General features: G+C 42.3%; 1 protein-coding gene across 6 annotated transcripts in view; it reads left to right on the plus strand.

Moving 5' to 3' along the window:
* LOC122794391 (CD2 associated protein) overlaps positions 1-25,671 on the plus strand; it is a 3,269,826-nt gene that overhangs the window by 3,049,346 nt on the left and 194,809 nt on the right. The window lies entirely within an intron of this gene.

Here is a 25,671-nt window from a genome sequence, read left to right on the forward strand (position 1 = left end):
TCCGATGCAGAAGCAGCGTTGCAAGTGCCGTTCGTTCTTCTGAAATTTTTTTTCGGAGTTTCAGACCGAATCAAAGTTGGCTAAGTACCCGTTGGGAATATTTTAGTTTTTCTTGCCTCAGTGGTTTACGGATGTCAGAAAAAGTGAATATCTGTATTTCTTGTGGGAAACAGATACGCATAGGGATTATCATTCTTTGTGTATTCCTTGTTTGGGGCCTGAGCACGGCGTTGTTGGGTGTTGCTTTTGTGCTAGGTTCAATAAGCGCACTATTAGCGAAGGTTAGATTGTGCTAGGCTGGTCTTGAGCGGTGTAATTATAATATGCCGTCAGATTCTCCGCGCCCGCTTTCGAAAAGCGCAAAGACAAAGCAGTTAAACCCAGGCAAGGCGAGTCGTCCGTTCGGACGCCCGGTTCTTTAGGCGTCAGTGGAACCGGTGGTTCCGGAGGCTTCTTTGGAGTCCCAGGGGGAGACTTTGATATTGCAGGATGTAGCCTCTCAGGAGGCAGGTCAGGCTGAAGGGGCTTCTGAGGTTACTGTACTCCCCTCCCTTCCTAGGGTGGTTAGGCCCTCTCCTTCTGTTTCCAAGGCTTCTCCCAGAGGCAGGCCAGGTTTGGCTTCTGTTGGTGTCACTCCTAGTTCAGCAGGGTCTGTGCCCAAGAAGCACATGCTTAAAATGGCAGAAGATTTGATTACTTTGATTAGAGGTTCTTTGCCCCTCCTGATAAGAGGCCTAGGGTGGAGCCAGAGTTGGGGAGTTTTGAGCAGGCTTGGATGTTTCAGAGTCTTGACTGAAGACTTGCAGGAGTACTCTCCTTATTCTGATTCTGATGCAGATGATTACTTCTTCTGCTTCTCCTCCAGAGGATTTTTCTTTTCAGAGACTCTTCATTCCATGAGGGAACATTTTAAGTGGGAAGGTCAGGACTTCTCTGATTCCAGGAAAAGGCTTAGGAATTTTTGTTTTACCCCAGCATAGGCCTTGGCTATACCCCTGTTCTGGATGTTGTGGAAGATGTGTTTGCAGAGGCTTCACTTAATCCTGATTCTTTGCCTCCTGCTCCTGTTAAACCGGATAGGTATTACAGGGTGCCTGAGGCTCATAAATATCTTTATAAGAGTCCTAGGGCGGACCCAGAAACTGTTAGTCAGGGACCTAAGGGTGTCAAGGCCTCTGTTGTAAAAATCCGGTTCCTCCAGATAAAGAGGCCAGAGCTTTGGATAGATGGGGAAAGAAAGTCTATACATCTTCTACCTTAGCTATGAGGGCTTTGAATTGCCAGTTTCACATGTTGAAATATCAAAACTATCTTCTTTCTCAATTGAAGTCTAAGGTGGATGCCCTGGCAGAAGGCATTGAGTGTAAAGAATTACAAGATTTGGTGCATGTTTCTGAACAGGTGGGTAAGCATTCTTTGCAATGTGGTTTTGATGCTGTACAGGCCTCGTCTAGGGTGGCTGCCACTGGTTCAGTTCTTCACGAGCCGCCTGGCTGAGGGATCAGAATTTATCTGACCATGTTAAGACAAGGATTTTGGATGCTCCTTTACAGTCTGATGTGTTGTTTGGTTCACCTGTGGAGTCAGTCTTGAAGAAAATGGAAGACAAGGCTAAGTCTATGCAGGCTGTTAAAGATTTTTTGCAAGTTCAGCCTCCGAAGTTTAGTAGGAATTGGCCTGCTAAGGGGTGGACGTATCCTTCTTATGATTCTCAATCTAGGGGTAGATCTAGACATGGTAGGGGCAGAGCTCAGAGTTCTTTCAGACCTAGAACAGGGAGTTCTCCTGCACAATCTTCGGGTGAGGGCAGGGGCCAGTCCTTTCGTAAACAGGCCCAATGACCTACCTTTTCAGCTGCCAGATCCGTCTTGCCTGGCAGCAACTTTGGGAGGAAGGTTGGCACTCTTCAAGGAAAATTGGAATTTGATTACCCAAGACAGATGGGTATTGGATATCATACACCAAGGTTACAAGTTTTATTTCCATACCTTGCCTCCTTTCAAAGGCATGCCGGACGTTCCTCCTCAGCAAAGACTAGAGGCTCACAAACAAATTTCTCTGCTACTTCAAATAGGGGCCATACAACCGGTCCCTCTGCCAGAAGTGGGCCTAGGATTTTATTCTCGCCTGTTCCTAGTACCAAAGAAAGGGAACACATGGAGACCAATTTTGGATTTATCTATCCTCAACACATATCTGGACATTCCCAAGTTCAAAATGTTGACGTTACAACAGCTTTTACCTCTGCTGGGCAAAGATCACTGGATGGTGACTCTGGATCTCAAGGAGGCTTACCTTCATGTTCCTATCAGGCTCAGTTGCAGGAAGTATCTGCGTTTTTGGGCTGGGACTTCTCATTATCAGTTCTCTGCATTGCCCTTTGGCTTATCTACTGCGCCCAGAGTGTTCACGAAGGTTCTGGCTCCAGTGATAGCTTTCTTCAGGCTAAGAGGAATACAAATCTATCCTTATTTGGACGATTGCCTGATTTTGGCTCAAGGAAAGGACGAACTTCTTCATCATTTACAGTATGTGATAGCAGTGCTAAGATGCCTGGGGTATTCTGTGAACGAAATAAAGTCCAGTCTAGTACCCTCTCAGGACATGTGCTTTCTGGGTGTGAGACTGAATACAGCATCCCAGATGGCCTTTTTGACCCCGGACAAACAAAAGAATCTTTCTCTTTACTTCCATCAATTGTCTCGTCAGTCCAGGCTGACTGCAAGGACAGTCCTTCAAGCCTTGGGGTTCATGGCATCTTGTATTGTGGTACTTCCCAATGCCAAACTGCATATGAGGAAGCTACAATGGTATCTCAAAAATGTATGGACACAGCACTGCCAAGATATGGACACTGTCATTCAGATAATACCTTGCATTCGAAGGAATTTTTGTGGTGTGCTCAGCAATGTCATCTAAACAAGGGACTCTGTCTGACCCGGTCAGTGTCGAGTCAGATTCTAACTACAGATGCCTCAGACAAAGCTTGGGAGCTCATCTGAATGGAAAATGGGTACAAGACACGTGGCCTGCCAGACTTCAACATCTACATATCAACTTGAAGGAGATGTTAGCAGTCCAGTTTGCATTAATAGCTTTCAAGGATTTACTTCTTCCAGGGCAGGTGTTGGTTCTAACAGACAACACAACTGTCATGTGGTACATCAACAAGCAAGGGGAACATTCTTATCCTCTATGCAGACAAGCAATGATTTTGTGGGAGACTGCTCTCAGTTTACAGCTAAATCTTCAGGCAAGGTTTCTGCCAGGAGCACAGAACTCCTTAGCAGATGTGTTGAGCAGACAAATTATGGATCCCCACGAGTGGAAATTGGATCCTCATGTATTTCAGAAATTGACAGTGTTATGGGGAACTCCAGACATAGATCTGTTCGCTTCTCCACTAAACTACCAGCTGCCAAAGTTTTGCACAAAAAGGTTTCATCCCACAGCTTGGAAAGTGGATGCTCTTTCATTCAATTGGAGCAATCTTCATGTGTATGCCTTTCCACCTCTGCCTCTCCTCCCAAAGGTACTCCTGAAGGTCAGACAGGACAAGCCAAACATGATTTTAATAGCTCCAGATTGGCCTCGACAGCACTGGTACCCATTACTGAGAAGCCTGGTACGAGAGCCTCCTTGGCCTTTGCCTTCGATTCCTCACCTGCTGTCTCAGGAGAACAGTCATTTACTCAATGTCAAACTTCACTCTCTACATCTAACAGCCTGGCATATTCTGTTTTAAACCCTGGAGGGTCTCAGCTTCCACAACAAGTTTTGAATGTTATTTTGGAGGCCAGAAGGCCTAGTACAAGGAAAGTGTATGCAGATAATAAATGGAGGAGATTTTTATTTTGGAGTACAGCAAAGGACTTTGATGTTTCTAAGCCTAATTTAAGTGTGGCTCTTCAATACCTTACTGAGTTACTGGACAAAGGTTTGTCCTTCTCCTCTATTAAGGTTCATGCTGCAGCAATTTCTGCTCACTATGACTGTGACCCACCATTGTTTTCTCATCCTTTGTTTAAGCAATTCCTTAGAGGGGCAAAGAATATAAGACCCCCACGTAGAGCTCCTACTCCTGCTTGGGATCTCAATTTTGTGTTGGAGAAACTCACTCTACAACCTTTTGAGCCTGCAGCTACTGCCGAGTTGAAATATTTATCATGGAAGACTGCTTTTTTGTTGGCCATTACCTCTGCAAGAAGGGTTTCTGAATTACAGGCCCTTATGGCGGTTGAGCCTTTCTTAATTTTCCATAAGGATAGGGTATCTTTGCGTACTAATCCTTCCTTTATGCCTAAAGTGGTTTCTAGTGTGGCTTTAAAGCAAGCTATTCATTTGCCTACTTTTTATGCAAACCCCCAAAATAAAGGGGAAAAGATTTTACACACTTTGGATATTCACAGGCAGTTACGATATTATTTGAGCAGAACTAAAGGGTTCAGGCAGTCTCAGCAGTTGTTTGTTTCAATTGATTTGGGTTCTCAGGGCAAACCTGTTTCAAAACAAACTATTTCTAAGTGGATTGGTTTTTGTATTGCTTTCTGTTATTCCCATCATGGTAAGGAGATTCCAGCTGGGATTAGGCCTCATTCCACTAGGGCTACTGCCACTTCTACAGCTTTTTTAAGGGGGGTGGCTACTAAAGATATTTTGGGGGCAGCTACTTGGAGTTCAGTGCATACTTTTTCTAAGCATTACCACCTTCCACTTTACTCTAAATCTAGGGCTGGTTTTGCCACTGCAATTTTACAGGGCATTTTGGCAGCTCCTAATGCTTTATAATTTTGCCATCCTCCCTTACCTCTGCTTTGGGATTCTACCCATAAGGACTGCAGCAATGTGAGATGAAGAACATAGTACAGTTTTGTACCTACCATAAATGTAGATGTTCGAAGATCCACATTGCTGCAGTCAAATTCCCTCCTTCCCTCTGTAGTTAGAGGCGGTTGTGTGGTTTGGGTTGTGAATATTGTAAATATTGTAAATATGATTAGTGCAGGGGTGGTTGGTTGTTTTTTGCTGTCTTTTGGTTTTGGCCTTTCTTTTTAGGGTCTTCTGACATCTGGGGCAAGAAAAGACTGGGGATATGGCGTCGATTAGTGCGCATTTGTACCCTGACGTCCTGATGTCAGTCTTAAGCGCCTTGACCGACGTCAGCCTAATGCTTTGATATTCGGGCCGACCGAGGACAGCGGACTACCCATATGTAAGGACTGCAGCAATGTGGATCTTCGAACATCTACATTTATGGTTGGTACAAAACTGCACTTTTTCAATGCTCTGTGGATTTCTCCACTTTGCATTCTTAGTATCCCTTTCCATGGGTCTACAGTATTGTAGGTAAAGAAATTCTGTAGCAGATTCAGTGAGTAGCTGTTTTTTACAATCTGCATCTTCTGCCTCTCCTGTCTTATTATTCCTGCTTAAAGTGACCACTTCACGTTTCTTCCCAGCATGATCTTATGCACCCATATCTTGCTTCCTTACCTTTTCCCTTAACTTCACACCTATATTCCATGTTCATCATTTCTGGAACGGTGAACATTTGCATGCCAAAGGTATAGGTCCATACCATGCTAGCAGATCTTGTAGGCACCCTAAAATAGACATATTTCTCTGCTTATTAAAGGATTGCAGTTAAACAGTCACAGTTGCCATTTCCCATGATTGTGCTTCTGTAACTGCATTAAATTAAATGATTTGGTTTCTGTAAAGTTTAAAAATAAAAAAAAAAAATCAAGGAAAAATGCAAGTGCAATATTTCCTTTGCCTTCCTGACCTGTCACAACCAACATAATTGGATATAATATGCAGCATTTCTTGCAAAGGGAGGATGTTAGGATGGCTGCCGCAATAAAAATGTAGCACTTGATCATTTTCACAGAAAGCTTTGTTTCTCTGTTTTTCTCTTTGTCTCCTCTCAAGCTGTACAGGCATATGCCTGACACACACATTAGAACAGCCGTTCAGCTTGCATTGCCATCTTTGCAGCTATGGTACTAACTTGTTGGATTCCTGTTAAGTGCATTAGTTCTTTAATTATTGCATTCTGCTTTTTTTCCCTTAAAGTGGGAGAACTTAGGCAATTTTTACTGTTTACCAGTGAATTTTAGAGTGAGCAGAGGACCCAAGGAGAGCAGCAGCTTATTTCTTCGAGAATCTTTGATTAACATTCCATTTATGAAAATGGTAGCAGATCCCCAGAGCAGCTCCAGGCAAAATATTTACTTCTACTCTGGTAAGATGGAACTTTGTGGAGAGAGGTATGGTGAGGGAAGAAATTCTTTTTCATATCTAGTGAGTAAACACTCGTGTAATAAACATGCAATCTAAAATTATTTTGTCAGCTTACTTGATGGTTTTGCAGTTTTTGTCCATGCAAGTTTTTTTTCAATGCTGTGATTTTTGTAAAGTTAATTTTTAGTTTTCCTAGATGTTCTTCGTGTTTCACTGTTGCAGTCATTACATTTGGGTAATCTGCTGGCAGGTTGCCCTCAGTCGGCCTGATTAACAAAGTCTTGAGTCCTGCGTCAGTTGCTGTCCCTTCTTCCATGATGTCAGGTTGTCACGGGTATAAAATATGCAGCCAATGCCATTACTTCAGTCTTTATTGCCATGCGGTGCCCGAAGCAGAAGCAGTTCACAAGTGCCGGTCGGCCAACTCCTGAAATTTTCATTTTCGAGTTTCAGATCTGAAGTCTTTAACTAAAAAGCTAAGAACCCCATTGGGGAAACATTTTCTTGCTCCTTACCGATGTCAGTAAAAGTTAATAATTGCATTACTTGTGGAAAGCAAATACCTCATAAGGATTTTCAGTTGTAATATATTCCTTGCCTAGGCCCTGACCATAACGTACCTTGCTGTCAGTTTTGTGCTTTATTTAATCAACGCACTATCAAACGTCGGTACAGTTTTACTTCTAAATATTTTGGCTCACTCAGGCCTCTACTGAGACCCATTCAGAGTCCAGTATGCCGCGAGATGCTTCAATTATGGAACCTGCGGATGTCTCTACCTTGGATGGGTCCGGAGCCGCTGTACAGGCACCAGCTTCTGAGGGTGTTTTTAGGCCTACAGATTTATATATTAGACCGACGCCATCTACAAAACTAAGACCAAAATCTCGACCTATGCCTAAAAAAAAATGCCTGGGCCGCAGGTGCAGGCCCCTATGCCTAAAAAACAAATGTTCAAAATGGCTGAAGATTTAATTACTCTGATCAGGGGTAGCCAGCCCCCCCCCCTTCCTTCTTAGAGGCCTAGGCAAGACATTGATTATGAATCTTCTGAACAGGATTCTATTTCTTCTGACTCTTCTAATGAACAGGACTTGTCTATAACTACGTATGAGGACTCTCATGCAGAAGATTCCATTCCTTCTGCTTCTCCCCCTGAGGATTTTTCTTTTGGGGAAACTTTACATACCTTAAGGAAACATTTCCACTGGGAAAGTCAGGATTTCTCTGAATCTAAAAAGAGACTTGGGGATTTTTTTCTTCTTCCTCAGCATAGGCCTTTGGTCATACCTCCTGTTCTAGACATTGTTGATGATGTTTTTTCAGAATCTAGTATGGCTCCTGATTCTCTGCCTCCGGCTCCTTGTAAGCCAGACAGATACTACAGGGTCCCTGACTCCCACAAATTCCTTTTCAAAAATCCTGTTGCAGATCCTAAAACAATTTCTCAGGGTCCCAAGGGCATTAAGGCTTCTACCGCTAAAAATCCTATCCCTTCTGATAGAGATTCCAGGGTGCTGGATAGATGGGGTAAGAAGGTGTACACTTCTGCAACCTTGGCAATCAGGGCTTTAAACTGTCAATTTCATATGCTAAAATATCAACAACATATCATGGGACTGCTTAAACAGAACATTATGTTAATTTCTGACTGTGTGAAAAACAAAGATTTACAGGATTTATTGCATTCAGCTGAACAAGTTGGAAAACATACTTTGCAATGTGGTTTTGATTCTTTGGAGGCCTCTTACAGGGCTGCCGTAACTGGGTCTGTGCTAAGAAGGCATGCTTGGCTCAAAGAGCAAAATCTGCCTGATCATGTTAAAGCAAAATTGTTAGATGCTCCTTTACAACAGGACCGTCTCTTTGGTTATAAGGCTGAAGAAGTTTTAAAAAAGATGGAAGATAAAGCTAAATCTATGCAAACTGTGAAAGATTTCTTACAAGTGCAACCTCCAAGATTTAGTAGGCACTGGCCTACTAAGAACTGGTCATTTCCAGTTCCTTCGAGAGCCACTCAAGTCAAACCCAGACATTCCAAAGGCTCCAGGTTTCAATCACAAGGGACTTGCAGAACAAAAGAAATCTGGAAACAACAAAACACCTCCCTATGGTAAGCAGTCTCAATGACTTCCCTTTACACTTACCAAGCACTTGCCATTTAAACGCCCCTTTAGGGGGAAAACTGTCTCTTCATGCAAGAAACTGGCAACTTATAATCCAGGACAAATGGGTTTTAAATATAGTATCCCAGGGTTACAGATTTCATTTCCACACGTTACCAATTCCAGACGGATGGCCAGACCTGCCCCCAAATCAGTGGGCAGAGGCCCAGAAACAAGTACTTTCCCTCATGAGCATGGGGACGATTCATCCAGTACCAGAAGAGGAAAAGGGACAAGGTTTCTATTCAAGACTTTTCGTGGTACCCAGAAAAGACAAATCATGGCATCCAATCCTGGACTTGTCTACTCTAAACACCTTTCTGGACATTCCAAAATTCAAGATGCTGACTCTTCAACAGTTGCTTCCTATGCTAGGCAAAGATGCCTGGTTGGTAATTCTAGACTTAAAAGAGGTTTACCTGCATATCCCAATCAGGGAATCTTGTAGAAGATACCTCTGCTTCAAAGCAGGGTACTTGCATTACCAGTTCTCTGCACTGCCCTTTGGCTTATCTACTGTGCCCAGGGTCTTCACAGAGTGCCTGGCTCCAGTAATTACATTTTGTAGGCAAAGAAAAATTCAGATATATCCATACCTGGACTATTGCCTAATTCAGGCAGAAAACAAGGACATTCTTCTAAAGCATCTGGCATTTGTAAAAAGGGTTCTAACTTGTCTAGGGTACACCATAAACGAAAAGAAATCACAACTTGTACCCTCTCAAAAAATTACATTCCTGAGTGCAAGCTTGAATACAATTGCCCAGATGACTTACCTTACGCGAGAAAAGCAAATTCAATTGGTGACTTACTTCAAACAGGTGGCCACAAAAACCCTGCTAACTGCAAGACAAATTCTGCAAGCCTTGGGGTTCATGGCCTCCTGCATTCTTCTAATTCCATATGCAAGACTGCATATTCATAGATTCATAGATTAGTACTAAGCTAACTGCCCTTGCAAGCCATTGTAAGCCTAGCCAATTATCCCCTGTGAGACTCAAACCCTGCACCTTGTGTTTGTAAGGCAAACACCTTAACCATTAGGCCACCCTCCCAACCCTATATAAGGAAACTTCAGTGGTACTTAAAAAGTTTAGGGAGTCAGCATTGTCACAGCCTGGAAACAATGATTCCTATCATACCTTGCCTGCAGCTAGAGTTCCTATGGTGGGCAGAGGCCTGCCACCAAAACAAGGGACTGCCATTCACTCCACCCCCTGCCGCCCAAACCCTAACTACAGATGCATCAGACTATGCTTGGGGGACTCATCTGGCAGGGAAGTGCATTCAGGGCAAATGGAGCCCGAGTCAAATGCACTTTCATATCAATCAGAAAGAGATGCTAGCTGTACAGAATGCACTGACAGCCTTCAAGGACTACCTTCATCCTGGACAATTAATCATAAAGACAGACAACACCACAGTTATGTGGTACATAAACAAGCGGGGGGGGGGGTACACATTCCTACCCCCTTTGCAGACTAGCCATGGCATTGTGGAACACGGCCTTGACCTACCAAATACAACTACAAGCTCAATTCCTGCCAGGAAAGCTGAATTCTCTGGCAGACGAACTAAGCAGAAATCTTATGAACCCACATGAATGAAAACTGGAACCACAAATTTTCAACATGTTGACACGCAAATGGGGGAGTCCAGACATAGATCTTTTTGCCTCACCCCAGAACTATCAGTTGGACAAATTCTGCACAAGAATTCATCACAAAAAAGCTTGGAAAGTGGATGCTGTATCATTCAGCTGGAAAAACCTATCAGTCTATGCTTTTCCCCCTCTGCCTCTGTTCTCCAAAGTTCTACTAAAGGTCAGACAGGACAAACCAAAAATGATTCTGATTGCTCCAGACTGGCCTCGCCAACACTGTTACCCACTCCTGTACAATGTGTCACACCTTCCACCGTGGCACCTGCCTCAGACACCTTACCTACTGTCTCAGCAGAACAACCAAATTCTGCACACTCAGTTCCAAACTTTGAATCTTGCAGCGTGGCTAATCATCTAAATTCACCCTTGGCATCCCTCAGCAAAACTGTGATGGATGTCATTTTGGAGACGAGAAGGCCTAGTGCTAGAAAATCTAATGCTGACAAATGGAAAATATTTTGTGCCTGGAACCAATCACAAGGAATAAGAACAGCAATGCCCAATATTCCTCGGATTTTACAATACTTAACTGAGATGCTTCACAAGGGCCTTTTTCTTCCATGAAAATCCATGCCTCTGCCATTTCAGCTCATTACAACACAGATCCTCCCCTCTTCTCTCACCCTCTGCTAAAGCAGTACCTCAGAGGGGTCAAAAACTTAAGACCTCCAAGGAGAGCTCCACCCCTTGCATGGGACCTCAATTTTGTATTGGAAAAACTCACTATCCCTCCTTTTGAGCCAGCTGCTACTGCAGACCTAAAATTTCTCTCCTGGAAAACAGCTTTCCCTTTAGCAGTCACTTCAGCTAGAAGGATTTCTGAATTGGGCTCTTATGGCAGTGGAGCCTTTCATTATTTTTCATGTGGACAGGGTGTCTCTCAGGACCAGTCCATCTTTCATGCCTAAGGTGGTATCCAGTGTGGCTCTTAATCAGACCATTCATCTGCCATCTTTATTTCCCAGTCCTCAGAACAAGGGTGAGCAGATTCTGCATTCATTGGATGTACACAAACAACTTAGATTTTACTTAAACAGGACACAATCTCTAAGAAAATCTGAACAACTACTGGTGGCATTTGCTGCAGGGGCTGAGGGAAAGGCTATTTCAAAGCAGACTATTTCCAAATAGATAAGCCATTGTATTCATTTCTAGATCTTGCCAAGGCTTTTGACCACCATCCCCCACTCTGGAATTATAGATAAACTCAATAAACTATCAACTCAATAAAATCCCTATGTCACAAGATGGGTTGCCAACTGGCTCACTGACAGAACCCACACTGTGAAAGTAACAGACTCTAAATCCAACTTCAGACCAGTGACAAGTGGAGTACCACAGGGTTCAGTCCTAGGTCCTCTCCTGTTTGGTATCTACTTCTCTGAAGGTCACACAGAATGTCTTTGGCTAACAAAGTTCGCAGATGACTGCAAACTAGGAGCCATAATCAAAACTCCTAACGATGTGGACATCCTACAAAAGGGCCCCACTGAGACAGATGCCTGGTGTCAAAGCCATGGCCTCAAGCTCAATGCCAAAAAGTGGATTGTCACCCCTATTGGTAAAAACTCTGTACCCATGAACTACCACATAGGCAGTATTCTACTTAACACTGAAAATGTGATGAGACCTTGGGACACAGGTGAACAGTAGTCTCTCCTTTGATAATCACATCGTCACAGTAGTCAGGAAATCCTTCTACGTGGCACACCTCATCACAAAAGGTTTCTCATCCAGGAAAAAAGAGGTCATTGTTCCCCTCTACTCATCACTCATTAGACCCATTATAGAGTACAACGCCCCTTTTGGTATGTACCTCACAAGACATCTACAACACCTGGAAAGGCCACAGAAATACCTCGCAAAGAGGATTACCAGCCTCAAACAGATGCCCTATGCAGTCCGTCTGAAAAAACTCCAGCTTTACTCTGTCGCATATTGCCTACTCAGAGGCGATCTCTGCCTAACATACAAAACTATTTCAAACCCAGAGCCTGTTGGACATGCTCCATGTAAAGAATTCCCAATCTCTCTGAGCTGCACGCTCTAGAGACCTAAACCTTGTCACCACAATAAACAGAACATGCTGGAGGGATAGATTCCTGTCCCAGAGACTTCCCATACTCTGGAACAAACTAGCTATCTGTATCAAACAAAGCTCTTCATTAGCACTCTTCAAGAAAAATCTTGATGATTGAGAGATAGGAAATTCACCCCGGGGATCACTTCTGTGGCTCTGCTTGTCAGGGGCACAGGAAATTAATTTTCTTGGGTGGCAAAAGCCAGGGTACCGTTTGGCTAGCCTTATATAGGACCTGGGGCCAATAACCTAGTACCTACCTATCGACATCAGACTTAATACTGTACAGTTAATGTGCTAAACCAAGTCCATGGCCAGTTAATACAACAAAAACTTGACATTGTAGTTGTTTACAAAATGTAGCTAAAGCTCATCTTCCTAAAACCTCACCTTCCCACTTATTTAAATGGATAACCTGGTAACAGAATAGGTGGAGGATGCATGCTGTGCATTAAAAAAATGACTGTTTCAGCACATCTATTTCCACAGATGAATTCATGTTACTGGCTTGTAGCAACATATCCTCAGCTACATTCCAGTTCAGTAGAATGTGTGTATACAGTTTTTTATGTGTAACTGGACTGAGTTACTCTTCTATTGCTTACCTTTCTGAATTTTAAAAATAAAAAGTCCAAAACATGCACTGTAAAGCAGTAGGAAACACTTTGTCAGCCAAACTCTTCAGTCCAAGCTATTTTTATTCTTCCAGCATACAAAGACACAGATTGAGCGCTTTCATCCCCTGAAACTGGGGACTTCATCAGAATTTGTTGGAAGAATAAAAACAGCTTGGACTTCAGAATTTGTTGGATGAATAAAAACAGTTTGGACTGAAAAGTTTGGCTGACTGAAATTGTTTCCTACAGCTTTACAGTGTATGTTTTGGACTTTTTTTAGTTATATTTTACACTGTGGTTACTTTAGATTTTTTATTTCTATATTTTTGTTTATGAGATTTTTTTGTATTTCACCCAGGCTGAGCTTGAAATTGGTCAATGATCAGTGCACTACCCCAGTAAACAAATATTTATTTAGTTGTGGGTTGATTGATTGATTGACTGATTTAACATTTGATTACTGGGAAAGTTCGACTGGGTAGAAACCCATTTTCAGTGGAGGAGGCCCGAGGAGAAAAGCTCCAAATTATTGCAAACGTTTTAAGAACAATAATTTTACAATTTTTAAAAATAAACATAACATAAAAGCAAGCACAGCACATGAAAGAAAAACTCCCTTTGTATTGACCTACATAGTCAGGCAAAAGGCTATTTTTATTCACCAGGAGTAGAGCTTTGCCTTAAGTAGTCCCAAAGGATTCTTGCATGATATCAGTAAACTACCAAAAGAAGCAGGCACTTGGCCATACACTACTCTTGCCAGAATATTCCATGCAAGAATAATTATTTCTCCCACATCTACAGTAACATTCCAGCCTCTGACTTCAAAGCCCTATGCTTTTCACCCTTTTACCTTAACAATTTTCACTAAAACAAACAAGCAGGCTCTTGAAATCATTTGCTAACCATGGTAGCCCAGGAAGTGATGGTCTGTATCCTTGATTTCTGAAATTGTGCAGTGATGACTTTGTCCACTAGAACTGTCATTTATTCAACCTGTCTTTATCCCAACATGCATTCCCTTCACTCTGAAAGCAAGACATCATAATGCCTGTTACCAAAAGTTCATACCATTCAGCAGTATCTAACTACTTGCCTGCCTCTCTCCTATTATACTTTGGTAACCTAAAAAATGCAATTTGTAACACAACTGTGGTATGTGTGTGCAAGTACAGTGTGCTGCCTATCCATCAGCATGGCTTTGTGAAGGCTTAAAGCACCAAAACAGCTTTCTTGATTCTCACTGATGCTGTCCTACCACAGGCCAACCAAGGTCACTGTTCATTAACCTAGCCAAAACTTTTGACAGTGTTACTAACAGTGTTCTGTTCAACTAGCTAGTAATGGCTAACTTTGGTTCTTCCACTGTGACATGGTTCAGTAGCGATCTGCCTGACAGAACATTTAGAATGTTTACAAGTAATGGTCTCTGTCCACTGCAAATCACATATGCTAGATTTCCACAGTGTTCAGTACTCAGGCCTACTGCTGCTCAGCCTGTTTACAAACAACTTTTCAACTGTCCTTCATCTTTATCACATTGTACTTGATGATATGGTTATATTCTACTCAGCCATAGACTATTCCTGGGTTATCTCTAGCAGACCTCAACAACCTCATTAATTGACTCCAAACAAGCAACCTCATCTAAATGCAAACAAACAAACTCATGTGCTTTGGAACTTATCTAAACACAACCAAAAACTGAAGTAGATCCTGCACATAATGCCTCCTCTTTCCTATAACAACCAAGAATTTGGTTTTGTCTCCACAGAAAGTACTTTGGTGTTATACTTAACCTCTCACCAACAGTGACCACACACACACACAAACACATACAGTAGAAGCCTAAAATCCAAAATAAATTCATCCCTGTTCACATAATAGAATCTTATGATTCTTATCACCTGAAGACATATCTGCTATTGGAAAAAAATATTCTCCATTTCCACCATGAGTGTGGCTTTCCCCTTCTTATTACCTCTTTGAAAAACATTTACAATCTATAAACTCTTTGTGGCAGAAAGTCACTGTATCCCTCTCCATTCCCAATGAAACACCTCTAGTAGTTCTTTAAAGTAGTTAGTTGTGTACCTATCCACCAATGTGCCGACGTTCTTCTGCTTATCTTAATCCACAAAATTCTGAATATCATAATTTACCAATCCTTAAATAAAAGGAAAAAAATCATATTTGTTTTACCCACAGTTTCCACCACAGAGATCATGCAATATCTTAACATCAAATGACCATGCTATCTCTTTCTTTGTCCCCCAATTGCTGTGATGACCTTGCAGTGAGTTTGCACAATTTACCTTGCAGTCATGAATTCGGAACAAAACTCCTCGCTCTACTAACCAAAATAGCTACCTTCACCTGCTCCCCACCATATATCATTGTCTTTATTGTAATTATCTAAGCCACTCTTGAAATTCATAACCTCAGGGTGGCAAAATGGTTGCAGTCCTTACCTCACAGGTACAAGGTGCAGCGTTTGATTCTGACCTTAAGTTATTGGCTAGACTTGTAGTAGTCTGTGGACTGATAGCCTAGTATTTACCTATGAGCACCAGCTCTCTATCTTGCTTCATCCTACTTTATAAGTAATGCATATAATGTGTCATTTGAGAGTCATAACTATTCTTTTTACTACAGAGATAATCAAAGTATGTTGCTGTGTTAATATTTACTTGTAATGTCCCAAGTGAATGTGCAGTACCTGCTGTCATCATCACTTATGTACACTGATTTACATTTACTGTTTGACATCAGTCTGTCTTGAATGTATTATTTCCATATTGTACACCATTCAACAAACTTAAGTAAAAAATAATAAAATAATATCCTGATCTATCTCAGGCACTTGTATTATTCTAGATTCAGTTATTCCATAGGATAGGTTTTTTAGCTGTTTCTGCTCATAATGACATTGTTTGTGGCAAAATTGTGGCCTAACACTGGCTGGCTGATCATGCTGTCTCTACATCTCTGACTGCCATTGAATAACAACACCTCCTCAACTCTAGGTTTGAATGTTATAGTTTATGGCTTTTTTCTCCTTTTCGGTCTAGCTGATTCAGCATAACTTAAATGTTGCATCTTTGAAAATGTTTTTTTTTTTCTCTTATGAGTGTCATCTTGATTGGAATTGCAGGCCCTTGTATGTAAACAACCAAGCCTGGTTTTCAGAAGGCCTGAGTTTCCCTTAGGACAATCTTGTATTTCCTGTAAAAATGGTTTCTGAATTGTCCCTGTGTTGTTTAATTCATCTGCTTAATTTAGTTGTTGGGGTGGAAAGCAGTGAAGAAGAAACCCTTCATACCACAGATGCAAGCTTCTAAGTCTGCTTGTAACAGAAGTATGTGGGTGGGTTTAGGTTAGAAAAAAAATTTCATTTGGTTTGGAGAAGGAAAGATTAGGAGTCATTAAGTAGACAGTAAGTTGAATACCAGCTACATTGTTTTTTTTTTTTTTTCACCAGTCGACACACTGTGCCTTGGAAAATGCTATGTTCAAAGGTCAATGTGGTAGTGATGTGGCTGTTTCCTGCACTTGCCTCAAAATTGCCTCTTTTGACAACATCTGCACCATGTACCTTAGACCTTTGAATTACATATTCATCAAGTATTATTGTCATGACTGCATAACAGAGTTAGACTTGTTATGATGTTTGTAGGGGTGCACTAGGCTAATGGCTCTAGAGCCTTTACAAGCCTAGCCCATAGGATTGTCCTGGCATAGTGCCACCCGACGTTAGTTTCCAGTGGCTCTATCGAGCAGAGCCACTGAAGTGATCCCCTGGGTTAATTTTCTATTTCCCATCCACTTGTCAAGGTCTCTCTTGAAGAGGGCCAGTGAGCTGCTCTGCTTGAAGTGTATTGGAAGTCTATTCCAGAGCATGGGCAGTCTCTGGGTTAAGAACCTGTCTCTCCAGCATGTTCTGTTGATTGAGGTAATGAGGTTGAGGTCTCTGGAGCATGTGCTGAGGAGGTATTGGGATTTTTTTAGATGTAGCATATCTAACAGGGTTGGGTCAGACATGGCTTTGTAAGTCAAGCAGAGATCGCCCTCTAAGTAGGCGATATGAGACAGAGAATAGCTGAGTTTTTTTTAGTTAGTCTGTATAGGACATGTATTTAAGGCCCAGTATCTTCTTCGTGAGGTACTTTTGTGCTTTCTCCAGTTGTTGCAGGTGTCTAGTGAGGTACATGCCAAATAGGGCATTGTGTCAATGATTGGTCATATGAGAGGAGTAAAGAGAGATGATGGCCTTCTTCTTCCTGGATGTGAAACCCTTAGTAATGAAATGTGCCACATAGAATGACTTTCTAACCACAGTGGCTATGTGGTGGTCAAAGGAGAGGTTGCTATCAGCTTGTGTTCCCAGATCTCTTATAACACCTTCAGTGTTCATTGGACTGCCATTGATGGGGTGATTCATGGGGGTAGAGTTTTTTCCAAAGGGGATGACGACGCATTTTTTGGCATTGAGTTTAAGGCCATGGTTTTGACACCATTTGTTGGTCTCAGTGAGGCCTTTTTGTGGAATGTCTACATCACTTGAGGAGTTGATAATGGCTTCCAGCTTGCAGTCATCTGTGAACTTGGTCAGCCAGAGACCTTTCGTGTTGGCCTGGACTTTAGAGAAATAGATGCCAAAAAGGAGAGGACCCAGGACCGATCCCTGTGGGACTCCACTCGTGACTGGTTGGCAGTCTGACTTGGAGTCTACTCCTTTCACACTGTGTGTTCTATCTGTGAGCCAGTTTGCCACCCATCTTGTGATATAGGGGTTGATGCCTAGTTTAGTGAGTCTATCTATGATTCTGGAGTGGGGAATGGTGTCAAAGGCTTTGGCCAGATCAAGGTAGGCTGTATGAACTGCCTTGCCCTCGTTCACAACTCTGGTGACTGACTCGAAGAAGTTGACCAGGTTGAGCAGGCATGAACTGCCCTTCACAAAGCCAAATTGTGCAGGATCCAGAGTTTGGAGATTCCCTCTATCCTTATTTATTAGGTCCATGATGATGCGCTCCATAGCCTTACATATCAGACTCGTCAGGCTAATGGGGCGATAGTTCCCAGGGTCTGTAGTCGCTCCCCCTATATGGAGAGGGATGACTGTAGCAGTGAGCCATTTGGTAGGGACAAAGCCTGAGGTGAGGCTGCCACTGAACAGGACACACAGGTGTGGTGCCAATTCATTTTATAGTTCATGTAGAACACAGCCAGTGATATTGACCGGTTCCATGGAAGCTGTATTCTTGGCCTTGGACAGTGCAGTTTTAACCTGTGCAGCAGTAATACTGGGTGCCTTGCATTCTTTTGGTATTGTGATAGGTCCTTTAGGGGGGAAGAGAGGGGTAAAGTTGGCACTGAATCTGTCGGCCAGTGTATTGGCAATATCTGTTGGTTTGTTATAAGAGGTACCATTGTGTAGTAGCTTGGAGCAAACCTGGGTATTGCCGTGGAGATTCTTGACATAACCACGGAAGGCCTTGTGATTATCTTTAGTATCTGCTGCAATTTTGTTTTTGTAGCTAGCTTTAGAGGATTTGATGTGGGATCTCAACTTTTTGTTGAGGTTAATGAGGGAGTTTTTCCAGTCTTGGGACTTCACCTTTTTCTGCAGCATTTTCTTTCTTTTGTTGTAGTTTGTTTATGGCAGGGGACCACCAGACTGGCTTCCTTTTTTGGAGGAGAGCATCTTGGTTCTGTTGAGTATGGCCAGTTCCATGCATTTGTGTACATGTTCGTACAGTGGATTGGTGTATGATTTGGCAGTCATGCACCCATTCTCCGTCTGCATGGATGTCGTGAAGTTAGCCACCTCTGTTTTTAGAAGTCCAAAGTTAGCTTTGGAGACGTTTTTTACAGTAGTTACCTTTGTGGGGGGTGTGGATGGGATGTGGCTATCCATGGTGATTAGTTTGTGGTCAGATCTAATCAGGGAGGAGTTGACTGTTGGTCTATTGCAAAGGTCGCCCATGTTAGTGATAACCAGGTCTAGGATGTTGCTCCGTCTAGTGTGGGCAAGAATGACATGGTCCAGAGAATTGGAATTAATGAATTTCAGGAAACATTGGGCAAGTATATTGGTACATGAGTAGTTTTTCCAGTTAATGGAAGGGTAGTTGAAGTTGCCCAATATGAGGGTGTTGGGGTGGACCCTAATATTTTCCAGGGTGCTTAGTAACGTGAAGTGAGAGTCTTGGGGACCTGTAGCAGGCTACGACCTGAACCGCTGTTTTACCCAATGTTAGTTGTACCTGAAGTATTTCTGTTGCCTTATGTTGGGCTACCAGTCTAGAGGTGTGCATATCCTTTATGAATATGGAGACACCACCACCTTTGGAGCTTCGGTCTGAGTTTTGGGGCTGAAAAGTGTGGAATGAATTATAGCCTAGTAGCGCAAGGGTGCTTTCTGCTGCCTTGAACCAGGTCTGTGTTACTGCACAAATGTCAATAATGTCCATTTTAAGGAGTGCTTTGAGGAAGTGCATCTTGACATTTAGACTTGTAGCATTGAGCAGCATGACCCTCAGATTGCATTTATTTATAGCAGTTACGGTGGTAAATTGGTCCTTGGAGCACAGCCTAAAAAAGGCACTATAGGGTTGGCAAGAGCCTTGGCCAGTATACGGAATCCCAGGGTGACAGATGCAGGCCATCTCTGGCAAAGCATTGAGGTCTGTCCATCATGTCATCCCAGACAGACAGATACTGGATCCCCTTAGAATGACACCAGAAACTTAGCTAATTGTTTGTCAGTCATTTTCTGCTCGTACTGTGGTATAATTCTGGGTGACTGTAGGATGCTGCTCAGCGCTAGGGTCATACCCTCCTGGGCCACATGATTTCAGAATCCTTTGGACTTTTGGATGTTTTCCTTGCTACTTGATTACTTTTTTTGGATTCAGTGTAGTCATAGACCCTGCAGAAAGTGGTTGGGGTTGTCAAATTCAAATCAGATAGATATTACATCTGTGAAGGAACCTTCCTTCATGAGTTGAGGCATCCTTTGTTTTTCTGCAGTTTTTTGATGGCCCCATCCATCCAGCCTTGGCCCTTCCTGTACCGTGGGCAAGTGTAGTCTTTAATGTTGTATACAAACAGTTTAGGCATTACATTTTTGTTTTTTTCTAGTCTTGAATATTTGTATAGAAACAGCTTAAGTATTAAATCTGTTTTTTCTTTGTTTTCTGTGCTCGTTGACTGGTTGATGGCAAATTGGTGAGCTTCACAGGGTGCTTGTCCTGTCCTGCTCTAATGCATGATATTACTGCATGTAGATGCAAAGGATATATGCATTTGTGCTTGGTTTATTCCTTGAAAAAACTAGATACTGATTTGGACTAGAAGATAAAATGGACTCAACTGTAAACCATCCAGGAAGGGTCCCTTCATAGATTTACTGATGAAATTAAAATGCTTCTGGAAATATTTTCTCTCTTTTGTATTATTAAATAAATGTATAATAGTAATTAGGTAAACCTTTAGAGGGTATGCTGGATTAACTTGCACTTGTTTTTTAGATTTAGACAGTCAGTTTTTGTATTCATGACAAAACCACTTCAGGAGGAGGCCCTTCAGTTTTATCCTACGCTAATGATTTCTTGGTGACTGATGATAGCTAAGGATTCCCCACTAGTAAATGCTCTTGTAGGATCCTTGGGTAACAACTTTTGAAAATATTTTAAGTCTGCTGTAAGCTAATTAACTATGTTCATAAGTTCATAGGGGCGTACATCTCAACCTGGAAACATCAAAAATCTGGACAAGGCCCATGAAAAATAGGTACAAATCTGTACGCTGATTAACATCTAATTTGCATACATAATTACTTAACCCCACCCACTCCAATGGAATTGTGGGGTACCAACTTTCAAACGCAAACTGAAGAACAGACAACCAAAATATGACACCAGAGTCCCCCTGCAGCCATTCCACTGTCCCATTACCTGGCGATTTCTCCTCATGTACCATAAACACTAATGTGTGTATACTGCTTTACTTCTACAATGATTTGAATTTTATTTGTGCATTTTGAAGCACAACAATGCACAAACACTAACAGACATCTACTAAACAAAGCAATACTGTCTCACAATGAAAACAGACTTAGCATTAAAACTTCTCTGCCCTTGAAACTCTCATTCATTGAAATAACATTGAAACCCACACACCACATCCAAAGAAAATGCATCTGGCCAGTGGTGGATAAAGATTACTTTTGGGCTGTTTTCAAATCATTGGCCCCTTGCACACAAAACAAGAAACATACATGTGTTCTTTTCTTTGATACACCTTCCTGACTTTATTAAGTTATATTCTTTGTACAATACAGCACACTTGTCAGACAGAGCGCATTTTAAATGTATTGTTTGAACATTTTTCCAGTAGGCTGTACTGTAAGCAATGAAACAAAATGCATGAACCAGTAATGACAAAACTGCCCAATTCAGAACATTTCTATCATAAAAGTCTACTTCCACACCCACACTATAAATAGAATGACAGTCGTGTAAGCCATAGGCATCTTGCACAGCTTCTCGCACTTATTTTCAACTTTAGTTTTTTTTTTTTTTTTGGGGGGGGGGGCAAAAAGTCAAAAAACAGGGACACATTTTAAACATTGCTTGTATAATTTTGGAAAGCTGCTAGAGTAAAATGTTGTGTTACCACCATGCATTTCACTGGCAGGTCTTGAACCCGGGACCTTATGCACTACAGTCAGAGCAACATACCACTGTGCCAAGTCAGCAGTCCCCTAAACAATAGGAAGACTGAAACTTAATGGCTATCATGTAGTGAATTCAGTTCTCACTTCTCACCATAGCTCTCAACCTCTTAGCACAAAAAACCTGGACAAAGCCAATAATGGGGGAACATCAATTCAGTTCTCACTTCTCACTCATCATAGCTCTCAACTCTTAGCACAAAAAACCTGGACAAACAACAAAGCCAATAATGGGGGAATACAGATTCTGTTCACTTCTCACCATAGGCTTAGCTCTCAACTCTTAGCACAAAAAATCTAGACATAGCTCAGAAATGGCAGTGGCTAGGGACTTTAGGCTCTTTTTACCCTGTACCAAAGGTACGGGGTTTGAGCCTGAATACCTCTAGCCATCAGGTGTATTAAATGGGGGCATTTTCGCACAGGCGCGCACACACACACACCTGGAGTCCAAACCTGTTACTTCACTTGATGATTTCCCCGAATGCATGACCCGGCTGCTAATAAATCCAATCCTGCTCGCTCGCTCTTGAAACGAAATAAATCCAATCCTACTCACAAGTGCATTGCCCCAAACATGTCCTGCCTGGCTGTTGCTAAAATCCAAAACGCTAATATTTCCTGCTCGCTCTTGGCTGCTGCTAATAAATCCAAATCAGGTGCTTTTTCCCACTCGCATTTGCAGCCGAAAATGATGACGTGAGCTCACGATGATGTCAGCTCCAAAAGCGAGATATTCGAAAAAATTAAGAAACTAAAGAAAAAAATCAGAAATTAAGAGGTGCCACTCTGGAATCATGGCACCCCTTCATTTGGACCCCAAAACTCATTAAAAACCGAGTAATTCGGTATGGTTGAGAGGTATGCATAGGTGTATACTATACTAAACTAATATAAAATACAACAGCCGGGAACTGAAAAAAACTGGGCTTTTTTTCGGTTGCTGTCTGTTGTATTTTATCTTCTTTGCTTTGTGTGGTTGGTTACTTGTATACTAAACTAATGACCACTAGGGCCTTTATAAGCCTTAAAAACTGGATCTCAACTCTAGAAATAATAAAAAAAAAAAACTCACTTATTTTAATCAAAATATAAATGGAGCTTTCAGGAATAGGTTCTGTGTATAACAAGCTGAGCTCTTATTGGGCGATTGTATCATGTGCTGTATTTAAAAACTCTGTATTTGAACTGTGTTTTATGCATTGAAGAAGTGATTATTCCCTAAAGCTCTGCTGTTTGTATTTGGATTCAAGTAAGTGAGATTATTTCTGGTGCTGAGATCTAGTTTTTATTATTTTCAATATTTCTTGTATTTAACCTGTTGATCTGAAATACTCAGTTGCACTCCTTGAAGCTGCCTTTATAAGCCTTGCCATGCAACCCAAATGTGTCATACGAGTTATTTTACCTACAAGATTATTTAAAGGTGTGTAAGTTAGGGCATGATTTAACATCTACCTTTGTTCATCAGAGACACAGGTGTCAGACTAGGGGTGAATTCCTGATTTCTCATCCACTTGTCCAGGTTGCACTTGATTAGGGTTAGGGAAGGGCTCTGCTTCACATGGATGGGAAGCCTATGCCAGAGAATATGGATTCCCTGAGATGCATACCTGTCAATCCAACATATCCTATTTAAGTCACAAGCAAAGTAACTTAGATGAAGTAGTTCTGGTGCTGTTTGTTTTGCAGGTATGCAAAAGGTCCATCAGAGCAGGATCCAAGGATGCCTTGTACATCGGGCACAGACCTCTCAGCACTCTATAGGAAACAGAGTGTAGAGATATGGCTTTGAGGCAGTCTGCGTATGTCATTGTGTTTACTCCCTGTATTCTTTTTCTGAGAAACCTCTGTGGACTTTCCCATTGTTGCATGTGCTTATCAGGTACATACCAGAGGGGGCATTGTACTCAGGACTGAGTACAGTGGCACGATAACGTCTCTGGACCTAGATGCCATGTCCTTACTTATAAGTTGTGTGACATACAATGATGTTCATCGTGTTTCACTGTTGCAGTCCTAACCAATGAGTTCTCTGGCTCCCAGTAGCCCTCTATCGGCCAGAATACCAAGGGTAAGTAATAATGACGTTAGCTGTCGTCGGTTGTAAAGGACGTCAGGGCGTCCAATACAAAAGGAGGCAGCTGACATCATTTCCTCAGTCTTCCTTGCCACGGAGCCCAAAGCAGAAGCATTTCTTGAATGAGTGCCGGTTGGCAGTTTACCTTTTTTGTTTCCAACTACACAGTTGAAGTCAACTACAGCTAAGTACCCCATTGGGGATCCTCTTTTCTTCCCTTAATGAATGTCAGAAAAGGTTAATAATTATCTTACCTGTGGAAAGCAGATTCCCCTTAGAGATTTTCATTCATATTGTATTATTTGTTAGGCCTTGACCATGACATTCCTAATTGTGATCTTTGTGCTTCCTGTAATCCGCGTACTATTCGTCGTCGGGCTAAGCTTTTAGCTAAGCATTTTGGAGTTTGGCCTAAGTTTGTTGGTATGGCGTCTTCTGGTCTTCAGGCTTCGGATATCCCCAAGAAACGTAAGGATAAGGACCGCGACAGGCTTCCAAAGGTCAAGTCCTCGGATGATGATAAGTTGGTCGTCAGTCATGTGGTAGCCAGTGAGGCACCTCTGCAGCCCTTGCAGCCTGCAGATTATCAACCGCAGGCCTCGGTTGAGACCATTTCAGAGGCCCCCAGGCCTCCAGCTTCTATTTTGCCTTCTGACCTTCGCCTGTTGCCTCTTCAGCTGGATCTGGAGCCGCAAAGCTGACTCCGGTGTCTGAGACCTCCATTCTTTGTTCAGACAGCAAGCTCATACCGATGACTTCGGCTGCAACTTCGGAGGTTGCCAGGCCTTCAGAGTCCTTTAGACTTGCAGGTAAATCTTCCAGTCATAAGCCTGTGAAGAAGCAGGCTCCAGTTTCCTCTTGTTCCACTCATTCTCAAATAGTTAAAATGGCTGATGACCTTTTGACTCCTATTAGGGGCTCACAGACTCCTCCTTCAAAAAGAGGTAGGGATGTCTGTCCTGAGGCTTTGTCCTTTTCAGGTTCAGATACTTCTAGCATTTCTGTTGATGAGGAAGTTTTTCAAGCTTTCTCTCCTTTTGTGGATTCAGACGCAGAGGAATCCATCCCTTCTGCTTCTCCTCCAGAAGATTTCTCTCTTGGTGATACGTTAAATACTGCCAGGGAACATTTTAAATGGGAAATTCAGGATTATCCCCTTTCTAAGAAAAGGATTAGGGAGTTTTTGGATTTGCCACAGCATAAGCCTTTGGCTATTCCACCTGTGTTGGAAGTGGTTGGTGACATTTTTCTGGAAAATTCCTTGACTCAAATTTGGTTCTTCCTGCTCCCAGGAAACCTGACAGGTACTATAGAGTCCCTGATTCTCATTTGTTTCTTTTCAGGAATCTGTTGTCTGATCCAGAGGTTATTTGTTAAGGCCACTGTTAAATCATGTTCCTTCTGACAGGGAACCAAGATAGATGAGGCAAAACGGTGTATACCTCTGCCACTCTTGCTATTAGGTCTACTAATTGTCTCTTTCATATGCTGAAGTACCAGCAGCACACCTTGGAAGCTATTAAGTCTAGGATAACAAGTGTGCCTCAGTTGGCAGAGAGTAAGGATAAGCAGGATTTGCTTAATTCTGCCAGTCTTGTCAATAAACATTCATTACATTGTGGTTTTGACATTCTAGACGCCTCCTGTAGGGCTATGGCTACTGGCTCTGTTATTAGAAAGCATGCTTGGCTCAGGGAGCAGCCCCTACCAGAGCCTGTCAAGGCTAAGCATTTAGATGTACCTTTGCATAAGGACCGTCTTTTTGGCAGCAAAGCAGAGGAAGTGCTCAAGAAGATGGAAGACAAGGCCTAGTCTATGCAGACAAACTTTCTGCAAGTTCAGCCTCCTTGCTTTAGTAGAATTGCTCTTCTAAGAGTTGGACGTTTCCTGATACTAGCAGACAGAGCCGTTCTGGGACTAGAGGTTACAAATCTTCTAGGGGACAGGTGGCTACTCCTCAAAGGTCTAAGCGGTGGCAGGCTTCCTCTTCCAAGGTGGGATATTCTAAGCCTACATCTCAATCTAAACATTCTCAATGACTCTGTCCAACTTCTGCCTGTTCTTGCCTGCCCAGAGAGTCCTT

Source organism: Protopterus annectens, chromosome 2.part1, assembly GCF_019279795.1.
Source record: "Protopterus annectens isolate FY-2018-M chromosome 2.part1, PAN1.0, whole genome shotgun sequence".
In the NCBI taxonomy this organism is placed as follows: domain Eukaryota; kingdom Metazoa; phylum Chordata; order Ceratodontiformes; family Protopteridae; genus Protopterus; species Protopterus annectens.